The 13,548-nt window shown below is 47.9% G+C and overlaps 1 long non-coding RNA gene across 1 annotated transcript; it reads right to left on the bottom strand.

Annotated features, from left to right (window-relative positions):
- Nucleotides 1-33: 33 nt before the first annotated feature.
- Nucleotides 34-13,340, bottom strand: LOC148517288 (uncharacterized). Its single transcript, XR_015879303.1, has 4 exons — nucleotides 13,312-13,340; nucleotides 7,654-7,715; nucleotides 416-513; nucleotides 34-286 (listed from the first exon to the last, which is right to left on the bottom strand). It is a non-coding gene; the product is annotated as an uncharacterized LOC148517288 (long non-coding RNA).
- Nucleotides 13,341-13,548: the final 208 nt, after the last annotated feature.

Raw genomic sequence — 13,548 nt, 5'->3', positions numbered from 1 at the left:
CTCGTGACAGCTGAAACCCAATAAGATTCGGTAAAAAAAAACGAACGGAACCGAGTAGAACCGAGCCTGCACATCCCTACTTCATATCAGTCACATACGTCTCTTCTCCCTCTATATCTTCTGTCTTCATATCAGTCACATACGTCTCTTCTCCCTCTATATCTTCTGTCTTCATATCAGTCACATACATCTCTTCTCCCTCTATATATTATGTCTTCATATCAGTCACATACGTCTCTTCTTCTCCCTCTGTATCTTCTACCTTAATATCAGCAAGATCTTCACTCTAAATGACCCATAAAATAATCAAGTCTAATTTAATTGAGAATAAACAGTAAAGTAATCAGTTTATAATACACACACAGATTCTCTATAGATCATATAGTCACAGTCACTTTGGTATACTGGTATCTACCTGATGCTCCTGTGGGGTCCTGTGACTCTCCTCTGTACAATCCTGTGAATAAAGATGATGGGGACATCTCTCTGTGGTATTTCTATTACTGGGTCCATCTATAGGAAACACAGTGACTGAGTACATTGTATATATGTGCTTATCAGGTAATGTGTGTATATAGGGCTCCCATACCTGCTCTACCCTGTACAATAAATGACAGTCTCCTCTTACCCAGTGATGTGAGGGGCCGGTGATTCTCCATCATCACGTCCTTGTACAGACCCGTGTTCCATTATATATACCCCCTCCCGCATGAAGACATAGACAGTGACATCCTGACACCTTATAGGAATCTGACACACACAATGATACAGTCATCACCCAGACACATCCCCTAGTTGTACTGTCAAGTATTATTACTATAGATATAAGTGATGTCACTGTGACACTCTCAGATACCCTCACCTCCCCAGTCATGTCCCTGTATTATTACTATAGATATAAGTGATGTCACTGTGACGCTCCCAGATCCCTTGACCTCTCCAGTCATGTCCCTGTATTATTACTATAGATATAAGTGATGTCACTGTGACACTCCCAGATCCCTTGACCTCTCCAGTCATGTCCCTGTATTATTACCAGTGCTATTTTGGTAGAAAAATAGGTGGGTGGAACCATTCTTGGGGGAATGGGCTGTGGGCAAAACTAAAATTGGGGTGGGGCATCAGCTGGTGCATAACCAATTTTTTTTTTAAATTTGAAGTTTGGGTTGTGGGTAGGGAGCGCTGGACCAAGCTGGTATGCAGGGCAGGAAGGGCTGGACTAAGGGTGGTCTGGATCTATTGGAGGCACAGGGATGTCTAGACATGGTGAGGGGGTGGCAAATGAAAGGGAAGGTTGGAGCTTAATGGGGGGCACAGGACAGGGAAGGCTGGACGAGGGAGCCACATGGTAGGGAATGCTGGACTGGAGGACACATGGTAGGGAGGGGTGGACCTGGGTGGGCACAGTGCAGGGAATGCTGGACCTGGGGGGAGGCATAGGGCAGGGAATGCTGTACCAATGGGGAGAGGGCAGGGAACACTGGTCTGTGAGGGAACTTGGAGGGAACGGTGGACTGGGGGCAGGGAGCACAGGGCAAGGAACACTGTAACTGACCTCTGGATTGGGGGGGTGTGACCGGACGCCTTTCGCATAGGCTGTCCCTGGTCATGGGTTAGCGCTTTTGGACTCCCACTCACCGTCAGTGACTGCCTGTCACTGACTCCGCCCACTGCGCTGTGGGCGTGTAACGATGCTGCCACCACCAAACTCTACCATTGGCATTTGGAACCACTTCTGCTGCGTATGCGTTTGATTAACTGCGGACACACCTCCTGTTTGGTGTCGGCTGTTCCCACCTGATCCCTCGCAATGGACCAGGTCTGCACGGTAGCTTGGCAGAGGGCTTGAACTTGGAGACGCGGAGTTCTTACCCAGAACAGCTGGAGAACAGAATAGCGTTTGGCGCAATTCTTTTGGTCGCAGGGTACACATGTAGTAGAATGTAAAGGCAAAGGTGTTTATTGCTCTCAGTCTTAAAAAAGACCCTCCCTTCGGATTGAAGGGGAATATCAGCATAAAAGATGTTACAGGAATCAAACAGCAGGTCTCCTGCTCACAGGATTTTCAAAGATGTACACATACAGGGCTCACAGGCCCTCTTTTTATGTCATTCTAACACACACTCCACAGGGGGTAAGCCCGCCCTGTGGTTTCCAACCAATCATCATAAGTGCATGACCTGTGCATGTGCTAGCCTGCCACAGTTAGCTGGCTGTCTTAGCCAGCTTCCTATGCACCCCCTCATACCACTTCCAGGCATGAGGCTGCATAGGAGAACATTTTATTCCCCTAGTGAAGAGGCTGGGGGACCCAGCAGCCCACAGAGAGCTCCGGATCCCCCTGAACCTCCAAAGACCACAGGTAAGTGCATTTTCTTAAATTATACATTTAAAATTATACCTTGCACATACAATTTATATACAAATTTTATTTAACATTATGTACCCAGGGGTGTGATTTTTATACTGTGCCCAGCACTCAGCTTTACTTAACTCAGCCCTTCCATGCTGGGACACTGGGAGCCGAGGTCCCAGTCCCCAGCATCTGGCTTTCAGCTCTGCAGCCTGGGACCTATGCCCTGGCTGCAGCAGCGTTAACTTTTGTTCAGCAGCGTTCATCCGCTGCTACCTCCTCAGTGCTGGGGGTCCAGGGAGCTGGCTCTCCCTTCCCCCCAGCGTGCAGGCACCTAGCCCCTGCAGCGCACTGCTGTGGCTCCCTCTGTGGTCTGCTCACAACGCTGGGGGTCCGAGGAGACCCCCAGCGTGCAGCCACTCTGCCATGCTGCTGGGTCGTGGGGAGTTAGGTTCCCAGCATCGCGCACAGTGGCCTCGGTGCCGCGCACTGGTGGTTAACCAGCGCCGTGCAGGGAGCCGGCTAGCCCGGTCTCCCTGCATGCGGCGCTTAGCCCTGCAGTCCGGGACATTCGTCCCAGCTGCAGCAGCTTCCTGCCACCCTGGGGCGCCGAGAGCGCTGCTCCTGGTCCCCAGCAGCCAGCCCTGCCGACTCTGGAGGTGGCCCCGGGGGCTGTAGTACAATACGCAGCCCCCCGGCGCCTACCACCTTGCTGGGTAGCTGGGGCGGCGGGAGCTGCGCTCCCAGCCCCCAGCAGTCGGCATCCAGCCCTGTGGAGCTGGAGTGTCGGGAGCCAGGCTCTCGGACCCCAGCGTGGAACCTTCATTGACGCGCCACCGCCGGAGATGATCCGGGGCCGGGGCGCCGTCATACAGCCCCCACCGAGGGGTTAACACGGTGCCGCGGCCATCGGACAGGGTCCGGGCAACGGCAGCATAAAACATTAAACACTCGGCGCCTAGCGCCGGTAACATATTTAAAAGATGGTGCCTAGCGCCGATAATACAATTAAATGTGGCACCTAGCGCCCATAGTTCATTTTTAAAAAAATGGCGCTGCAGCACAGGGGGTTAACCCCTTCAGTGCCGCGGCAGCCATTAACCACGTGTGGCCCAGCCTCCGGCCACATTGAGGATAAGTACCGGACCCGCATCCGTCCAGGAATGACAGCCATCAGTGCCGGCTCCGGTTGTCTTAGCACTCTGCAGGTCCGTATGAGTGCGACAGTGCACTGCGCCCTGTGCGACACAGCCACACCTTCCCTCCCCCCTCACTTTTCCTTGATCATAAAGCTTCCTCATCAGTGGCTGGGTGGAGGGTGGGGATGTCCTCTGGAGCCGGCCACATACAGTTCGCACTGCACGAGATAGTCCTGACAGTCATCTAGATTGAGGGACAGCCTCAGCATTTCAAAAAAGATGCCGACTGCGAGCCAATCACAGCTCGCAGACCGGCAGCCGCTCCTGATTGGCTGTTGGGTCAACAAGCTATGATTGTCTCATGGCTGGCAGCTTATCTGAAATGCTGCGGCTGTCCCTTTCTTCTTGATGATTGCCATTGTAGCATGGCTGCCGGTCCGGCACCAATTACTCATTTTTGCAAGTGCCACTAAAATCCTCTTTGCAGACAGGTTCAGGAACACCGTACCCGATAACGTAATTTTGCTAAAGAGCTTCAGGAAGTGTGTTCCTGACCGTTCCCCCTGAAAAATATCCTTGATTATTACTATAGATATAAGGGATGTCACACTGACACTTCCAGATCCCCTCACCTCCCCAGTCATGTCCCTGTATTATTACTATAGATATAAGTGATGTCACTGTGACACTCCCAGATCCCCTCACCTCCCCAGTCATGTCCCTGTATTATTACTATAGATATAAGTGATGTCACTGTGACACTCCCAGATCCCCTCACCTCCCCAGTCATGTCCCTGTATTATTACTATAGATATAAGTGATGTCACTGTGACACTCCCAGATCCCCTCACCTCTCCAGTCATGTCCCTGTATTATTACTATAGATATAAGTGATGTCACTGTGACACTCCCAGATCCCCTCACCTCCCCAGTCATGTCCCTGTGTTATTACTATAGATATAAGTGATGTCACTGTGACACTCCCAGATCCCCTCACCTCCCCAGTCATGTCCCTGTATTATTACTATAGATATAAGTGATGTCACTGTGACACTCCCAGATCCCCTCATCTCCAGTCATGTCCCTGTATTATTGCTATTGATGTAAATGATGTCACTGTGGCACTCCCAGATCTTCTAACTTCCCCAGGATTTAGGGGTCGATCCAATTAGACATGACAGTCGCATCCATGAGTAAGTACAGCTATATACCGCACTTACGGTGCCACCACACTCATATAAATATCCACGGTTGCGGGGCTAGATCGGACCATGAGCGGAGCAGGTTGCGGGTAAGTTGGTGGCGATTTCATGCCGTCGCAGCGGTAACTCACCCCTTTGCGTCTAATTGAATCAAAGCCATAGTATTCCCAGTCATTTCACTCCTGTCTTTGTCTTTACTATAGCATATACACTAGATAAGCTCACTTAAAAAAACAGGGATCATACTTAAACGTGCACCACCGAAAGATGTACTTTGAAATCTGAGAGCTCTCATGGTAAAGGTTGTTTTAAATTACAAAAAAACCCTCTATTTACTCAGGTAGTTACTGTAAGAGGCAATAGGTGTATGTGTGTGTGTAGGTGGTCGAGTGATAAGTGAGGGGTTATATTTTGCAACAAAGGTTAGTTTCTTTTTATCACTCTATATCAGCTCTAAGAAATATGGTGATAGAGAATCAGCCCTTAGTCACATCTCCATCTAACACCACTAGTAATACATGTGTCCTGTTATTCCCTAATAACTACAGGGATATTACATCTGATTCTCCATCTACCACTGATCTGTATTATTGTATTACTGAGAATCAGCCCTTAGACACATCTCCATCTAACACCACTAGTAATACATGTGTCCTGTTATTCCCTAATAACTACAGGGATATTACATCTGATGCTCCATCTACCACTGATCTGTATTATTGTATTACTGAGAATCAGCCCTTAGACACATCTCCATCTAACACCACTAGTAATACATGTGTCCTGTTATTCCCTAATAACTACAGGGTTATTACATCTGATGCTCCATCTACCACTGATCTGTATTATTATATTACTGAGAATCAGCCCTTAGTCACATCTCCATCTAACACCACTAGTAATACATGTGTCCTGTTATTCCCTAATAACTACAGGGATATTACATCTGATGCTCCATCTACCACTGATCTGTATTATTGTATTACTGAGAATCAGCCCTTAGTCACATCTCCATCTAACACCACTAGTAATACATATGTCCTGTTATTCCCTAATAACTACAGGGATATTACATCTGATTCTCCATCTACCACTGATCTGTATTATTGTATTACTGAGAATCAGCCCTTAGACACATCTCCATCTAACACCACTAGTAATACATGTGTCCTGTTATTCCCTAATAACTACAGGGATATTACATCTGATGCTCCATCTACCACTGATCTGTATTATTGTATTACTGAGAATCAGCCCTTAGACACAGCTCCATCTAACACCACTAGTAATACATGTGTCCTGTTATTCCCTAATAACTACAGGGTTATTACATCTGATGCTCCATCTACCACTGATCTGTATTATTATATTACTGAGAATCAGCCCTTAGTCACATCTCCATCTAACACCACTAGTAATACATGTGTCCTGTTATTCCCTAATAACTACAGGGATATTACATCTGATGCTCCATCTACCACTGATCTGTATTATTGTATTACTGAGAATCAGCCCTTAGTCACATCTCCATCTAACACCACTAGTAATACATGTGTCCTGTTATTCCCTAATAACTACAGGGTTATTACAGATGATGCTCCATCTACCACTGATCTGTATTATTGTATTACTGAGAATCAGCCCTTAGTCACATCTCCATCTGACACCACTAGTAATACATGTGCCCTGTTATTCCCTAATAACTACAGGGTTATTACATCTGATTCTCCATCTACCACTGATCTGTATTATTGTATTACTGAGAATCAGCCCTTAGTCACATCTCCATATAACACCACTAGTAATACATATGTCCTGTTATTCCCTAATAACTACAGGGTAATTACAGCTGATGCTCCATCTACCACTGATCTGTATTATTGTATTACTGAGAATCAGCCCTTAGTCACATCTCCATCTAACACCACTAGTAATACATGTGCCCTGTTATTCCCTAATAACTACAGGGATATTACATCTGATGCTCCATCTACCACTGATCTGTATTATTGTATTACTGAGAATCAGCCCTTAGTCACATCTCCATCTAACACCACTAGTAATACATGTGTCCTGTTATTCCCTAATAACTACAGGGTTATTACATCTGATGCTCCATCTACCACTGATCTGTATTATTGTATTACTGAGAATCAGACCATAGTCATATCTCCATCTAACACCACTAGTAATATATGTATCCTGTTATTCCCTAATAACTACAGGGTTATTACATCTGATGCTCCATCTACCACTGATCTGTATTATTGTATTACTGAGAATCAGACCATAGTCACATCTCCATCTAACACCACTAGTAATACATGTGTCCTGTTATTCCCTAATAACTACAGAGTTATTACAGCTGATGCTCCATCTACCACTGATCTGTATTATTGTATTACTGAGAATCAGACCTTAGTCACATCTCCATATAACACCACTAGTAATACATGTGTCCTGTTATTCCCTAATAACTACAGAGTTATTACAGCTGATGCTCCATCTACCACTGATCTGTATTATTGTATTACTGAGAATCAGACCTTAGTCACATCTCCATCTAACACCACTAGTAATACACATGTCCTGTTATTCCCTAATAACTACAGTTATTGCAGCTGATGCTCCATCTACCACTGATCTTTATTAGTGTATTACTGAGAATGATATTAGTGGTATTGGCCAACGAAGAGGAAATTGTTACATATATGTGCATCTAAATTGGCTAAAAATGTATGGGATGTACTAAGGGCCACATCTGTGAGGGAACCTGGCAATCGGTCCCTCGTTTCATCCTCGTCTACCGTATATCCAGAGGCCAGACTTTGTGAGGGAGAAAACACAATAAAGAACATTATTTTAGTCTGGATCTTATTTATTAATGTGTGACATCCTGTACAAGGAGACGGCTGGAATACGGGAATAATAATAAATCACAGGATAGTGACAATCTTACCTGTGGGAATGTTCTTATGTCTACTTTAGGCGTCCGCAATCATCAAAGGTTGGGAGGGGGCACTAGGAAAGAGATAATTCTCTTTAGTCTAACACAGGTTGTAACCATAGTATCAGAACCCCTAACACTAAAGTCGGTTACACACTCACATACTGTGTATATGTGTGTGTATATATATATATATATATATATATATATATATATATATATATACACAGTCAGGTGCATAAATATTGGGACATTGACAGAATTCTCATATTTTGGCCTCTATTCACCACCACAATGGCTTTGAAACGAAACAAACAAGATGTGCTTTAACTGCAGACTTTCAGATTTAATTTGAGGGTAATTACATCTAAATCAGGTGAACGGTGTAGGAATTACAACGGTTTCTATATGTGCCTCCCACTTTTTAAGGGGACAAAAGTAATGGAACTATCAACTCAAAAGCTATTTCATGGACAGGTGTGGGCTATTCCTTCGTTATTTCATTATCAATTAAGCAGGTAAAAAGTCTGGAGTTGAATCTAGGTGTGACATTTGCATTTGGAATCAGTTGCTGTTGACTCTCAATATGACATCCAAAGAGCTGTCACTATCAGTGAAGCAAGCCATCTTTAGGCTGAAAAATCAAAACAAACCCATCAGAGAGATAGCAAAAACATTAGGTGTGGCCAAATCAACCGTTTGGAACATTCTTAATAAGAAAGAACGCATCGGAGAGCTCAGCAACACCAAAAGACCCGGAAGACCACGGAAAACAACTGTGGTGGATGACAGAAGAATTATTTCCCTGGTGAAGAAAAACCCCTTCACAACAGTTGGCCAAATCAAGAACACTCTCCAGGAGGTAGATGTATATGTGTCAAAGTCAACAATCAAGAGAAGACTTCACAAGAGTGAATATAGAGGGTTCACCACAAGATGTAAACCATTGATGAGCCACATAAACAGGAAGACCAGATTAGAGTTTGCCAAACAACATCTAAAAAAGCCATTACAGTTCTGGAACAACATCCTATGGACAGATGAGACAAAGATCAACTTGTACCAGAGTGATGGGAAGAGAAGAGTATGGAGAAGGAAAGGAACTGCTCATGATCCAAAACATACCACCTCATCAGTGAAGCATGGTGGTGGTAGTGTCATGGCGTCGGCATGTATGGCTGCCAATGGAACTGGTTCCCTTGTATTTATTGATGATGTGACTGCTGACAAAAGCAGCAGAATGAATCTGAAGTGTTTCGGGCAATATTATATGCTCATATTCAGTCAAATGCTTCAGAACTCATTGGACGGCGCTTCACAGTGCAGATAGACAATGACCCGAAGCATACTGCAAAAGCAACCAAAGAGTTTTTTAAGGCTAAAAAGTGGAATGTTATGCAATGGCCAAGTCAATCCCCTGACCTGAATCCGATTGAGCATGCATTTCACTGGATGAAGACAAAACTGAAGGGAAAATGCCCCAAGAACAAGCAGGAACTGAAGACATTTACAGTAGAGGCCTGGCAGAGCATCACCAGCAGGGCCGGATTAACGGGGGGGGCGACAGGGGCGATCGTCCCTGGGCCCCCACACGTTAAGGGCCCCCACACCCATCCGGGTTAAAGTGGACCGAGGAGGCGGAAATAGTATCGCCTCCTCCGGCCAACCTAACCCCGGCGCCGCAGGGAGGCTCCTTTCACCAGGCGCCCGCTGTAAACAGCGGGCACCCGGCTCCCTCCCTGCAGCACAGCCAGTCGGAGGCTTGAGCTCACATGAGCTCCAGCTTCCGGCTCATGCAGAGCACTATGTCATGACGTCTCTGCCATAGTGTGGAGGAGCAGCCGAGCGGACAGCAGCGTACGCGGGGCTAAGGTTAAGGTAAGTATGAGCATTTATTTTATTTTTTTTAGTGCAAGCGGCCTACTGGGGGCATTACTGGCGGGGGGCATTACTAAAGGGGACATTACACGGGTGGGAGCATTACACATTACACCTGGGGCATTACTCGGGGAGAAGAGAGGCATTACTACTGGGGGCATTACTGGTGGGGGGCATTATTCAGGGGGGAGCATTACTACTGGGGCATTACTCGGGGAGGGGGGAGGCATTACTACTGGGGGCATTACTGGGGGGGAATTACTACTGGGAACATTACGGGGGGGGAAGCATTACTGCTGGGGGCATCTCAATTGGGGGCACTACTAGAGAGGGAGCATTAGTATTGGGGGCACTAATGGGCATTACTACTGGGGGCATTTCTACAGAGGGCTCTACTAAAGGGGGAATTACTACTGGGGGCATTACTATTGTGGGGCACAACTGCATGGGTATTTCTACTGGGGGATTTATACAGGGGGCATTACTACTAGGGCACATGCCCAATTACTACTGGGGGGGCATTACTATTTGGGGCACAACTACAGGGGTATTACTACTGGGGGCATTTATACAGAGGGCATTACTACAGGGGGCACTACTAATGGGAGTATTGCATAGGGGGCACTACTACTGGGTGCACTGCATACGGGGCACTACCACTGTGGGCACTGACACTACTGGGGGCTCTGCATAAGGTCCCCATTGCACATACCCCCAGTTTGTCACATTTAATAGGGGCACCCACAGACCTTAATCCGGCCCTGATCACCAGGGATGAAACCCAGCGTCTGGTGATGTCTATGTGTTCCAGACTTCAGGCTGTAATTGCCTGCAAAGGATTTGCAACAAAGTATTAAAAAGTGAAAGTTAGATTTAGGATTGTTTAGTTTGTCCCATTACTTTTGGCCCCTTAAAAAGTGGGAGGCACATATAGAAACCGTTGTAATTCCTACACCGTTCACCTGATTTGGATGTAATTACCCTCAAATTAAATCTGAAAGTCTGCAGTTAAATCACATCTTGTTTGTTTCATTTCAAAGCCATTGTGGTGGTGAATAGAGGCCAAAATATGAAAATTCTGTCAATGTCCCAATATTTATGCACCTGACTGTATATATATATATACACCAAGGGTGGGAGCACTGCTGCAAATAACTTAATTACTGGAAATTATATCATGTGATTAAAAACTCATAGACACATAAATAGGTTACACTATAATACACAAAACATAAAAAGGCCAAAAGGTCCTATTTTGTATCTAAAATCAAATGCACAGACACTTCAACTGGTCACCAACACTGTATTATACAGAGGGAATCTTCCTCCTTACACATATATATATATATATATTCCCCATACCTCTGAGCACTGGGTGATGATGTATATGTCTGACCATAAATGATACAGATAATCACTATATACGTCTCCCATCACACAGCTGGTCAGTGCTGAGGGGTTATTGGCCCTGGTTAGACCAGGCTTTATATCCTCTTTCTGTTATGTTCTGTGTATTTCCTGACTTATTGCGCTATACAGATAACACCTCGGTCATTTCTTACTGACACTATTACGGGAGCCGAGGTGCCGCGAAGATGGCGCCGGAGCAATTTAAGGGAGGAGGGGCGCCCTGCGGCCCAGCGGCGGGAAAATGGGAGGACGGGCAGGTATGCGAAGGGCAGCCAGTAGAGGCCATCGGGGGCCGGCGCAGCGCAGCAGGGTTTAAATCGGGAGGAGGGCGGGGGGCCAAGGCATTCGCGGGTAGCAGCGCACAGAGCATTTCCCACTTACCTTCAGCGGCATGGAAGTACAGCAGGCACGTGCGGCGAGGAAGAGGGCCTTGCCCCAGCGTTTTCGGGAGGCATCCGAGCAGCGAGACTTGCAGCCCAGAGCGGTGCCCAGAGGAAGAAGCAGGCAGCAGCAGAGCTCTTCTAGGAAGCACGTGGTCGGAGCTCCCTCTGGTGGCCGGAGAGGTGCAAAGCGGCTGCACGAAAATAAAAGGAGACCAAGCATCAAGCAGCCAGACGGAGCTTCTAAAATCAAAGGGCGAGGGGGAGTACTTCCCAGCCAGGAGCTTTCGCAAGGGGTGAGTGGATGGCCGGCAATGTCAGATGATGTTCCGGCGGCTACAGAGTCAGATGGCCCCGAGTCGGGAGGGGGAAGAGCAGGACTGTTACCTGCGCCCACAACCTTGGATCACCCCCAGCTCTCCCATAGTGCCGGCGAGGCAAATCCCCACATTATATCCAGAACACAGAGACAATTCACCAAGAGGGTCAGAGGGGCAAGCGCAAAGGTTTGAAGACGCAGATGGTGAGCAGGATGCCACAGCAGGCTCACAGGGGGCATGGGTATACCTCGCCAATACACAGTTATTCCAAAGGGCAGCGCAGCCACCTTGTTTCACCCCGAGAAGCAGGGTGCGGCAGAGTGTGACCCACCGCAGCCAGCGGGAGGGCCAGTTGAACAGTACCCAATATCAATATCATGTCTCCCCGCAATACCTCTCCCCCCCCAGGAGCAGGCACCATTTCCCATCCCCCCATGGGAGCCTAAGGAGTCAATTATCGCCAGCAAGGTCAGCCCACCAGCAGTGCGCATCACCACAAGGGAGCAGTGCGCAGGACCAAGGCTGCCGATTCTGCGGCAGGCATTCAGACAAGCGTTTAACACAAGGGATGCAGAAGGACGTTCAGCTGTTTGTACAAAGTAGCAGAGACAACCACCGCAGCAGTCCACAGCGGCGGCAAATGCACCCCATCCCTCCTGTACATGCCTTCCCTATTTTTTTATGTATAACCTACCAACTTGTGGGTGGGTGGGTGGGAAATGCTCTGTGCGCTGCTACCCGCGAATGCCTTGGCCCCCCGCCCTCCTCCCGATTGAAACCCTTGTGCGCTGCGCCGGCCCCCGATGGCCTCTACTGGCTGCCCTTCGCCCCAGGTGTGAGAAAGGGGAGGACGGGCATACCTGCCCGTCCTCCCATTTTCCCGCCCCTGGCCCGCGGGGCGCCCCTCCTCCCTTAAATTGCTCCGGCGCCATCTTCACGGCACCTCGGCTCCCGTAAGGGGGAGAGGCCGACCCGCCTGTGTCCCGCTACCCAGCTGTCCCACCCATAAATCAAACTCAGAGACAGGAAATTTGGGATACCAAACTGGCCACAGCTTTATTTTCAACCTTATTAGCATACGCTGCAGGGCACCAAAATGAGCAGTGGGCAAGGCTATCTTCACTAGATTATTTTCCGGGGCGTGCCCCGCCTACCCAGTAGGCGCCCAGGCTACGCCCGTATTGGGAGCCGCCCCTGTGGCGCATATCACGCTCGCCTGGCACGCAGCCCCAGCGGCACAACCGTCCAAAGCTGGAACCGAGCGTGCAGCCATTCGCCGAGGGTGAATCTGCAAACCTCGGCTGGCTCCCCCCTTACCTCTGCCTTGCGCACTGCTTCATTCCTGTATAAAGAGAATACAACACCAGAGTTGTCTCTAGCTGTATTATAGTAACAAAAGGTTCTGCTCCTCCTGTATCATACCAACACTGGGGTCTGCTACATCTGTATGATAATGTAGCACCAGAGTCTCCTCCAGCTGTATTAGAGTAACAAAAAGTTCTGGCATCTGCTCTACCTGTATACTCAAAGTGCAGCATTAAAGGCTGCTCCAGCTGTATTATAGTAACACCAGTGGCTGTTACACCTGTATTATATAGAACACTGGTGTCTGATCTACCTGTATGATAATGATGAGGCACCACAGTCTGCTCCCCCTGTATAATAACAATAAATACCATCACCTGCTGCTTATTCCTGCTGGGACCGTCACCCGGAAGCTGCAGTTATACAAGAAGACACGCCCCTCTATATAGCCACGCCCATCTCTCCTCCGTGTAGCTATGGCTACTGTCTGCCCCGCCCCTTCTATTATAGTGACCGCCCTCCTCTCATTCCTCTCAGTGCGGTGATTGGCAGCAGCGAGTAGCCAATCAGGCGGCTTAGTATAATGGTGTCCTCATGTACGGTGACCGGCGGCC

This window comes from Taudactylus pleione, unplaced genomic scaffold (genome assembly GCF_031769625.1).
Source record: "Taudactylus pleione unplaced genomic scaffold, aTauple2 ptg000224l, whole genome shotgun sequence".
NCBI classification, from domain to species: domain Eukaryota; kingdom Metazoa; phylum Chordata; class Amphibia; order Anura; family Myobatrachidae; genus Taudactylus; species Taudactylus pleione.
This window is presented reverse-complemented; position numbering and strand designations above follow the sequence as displayed.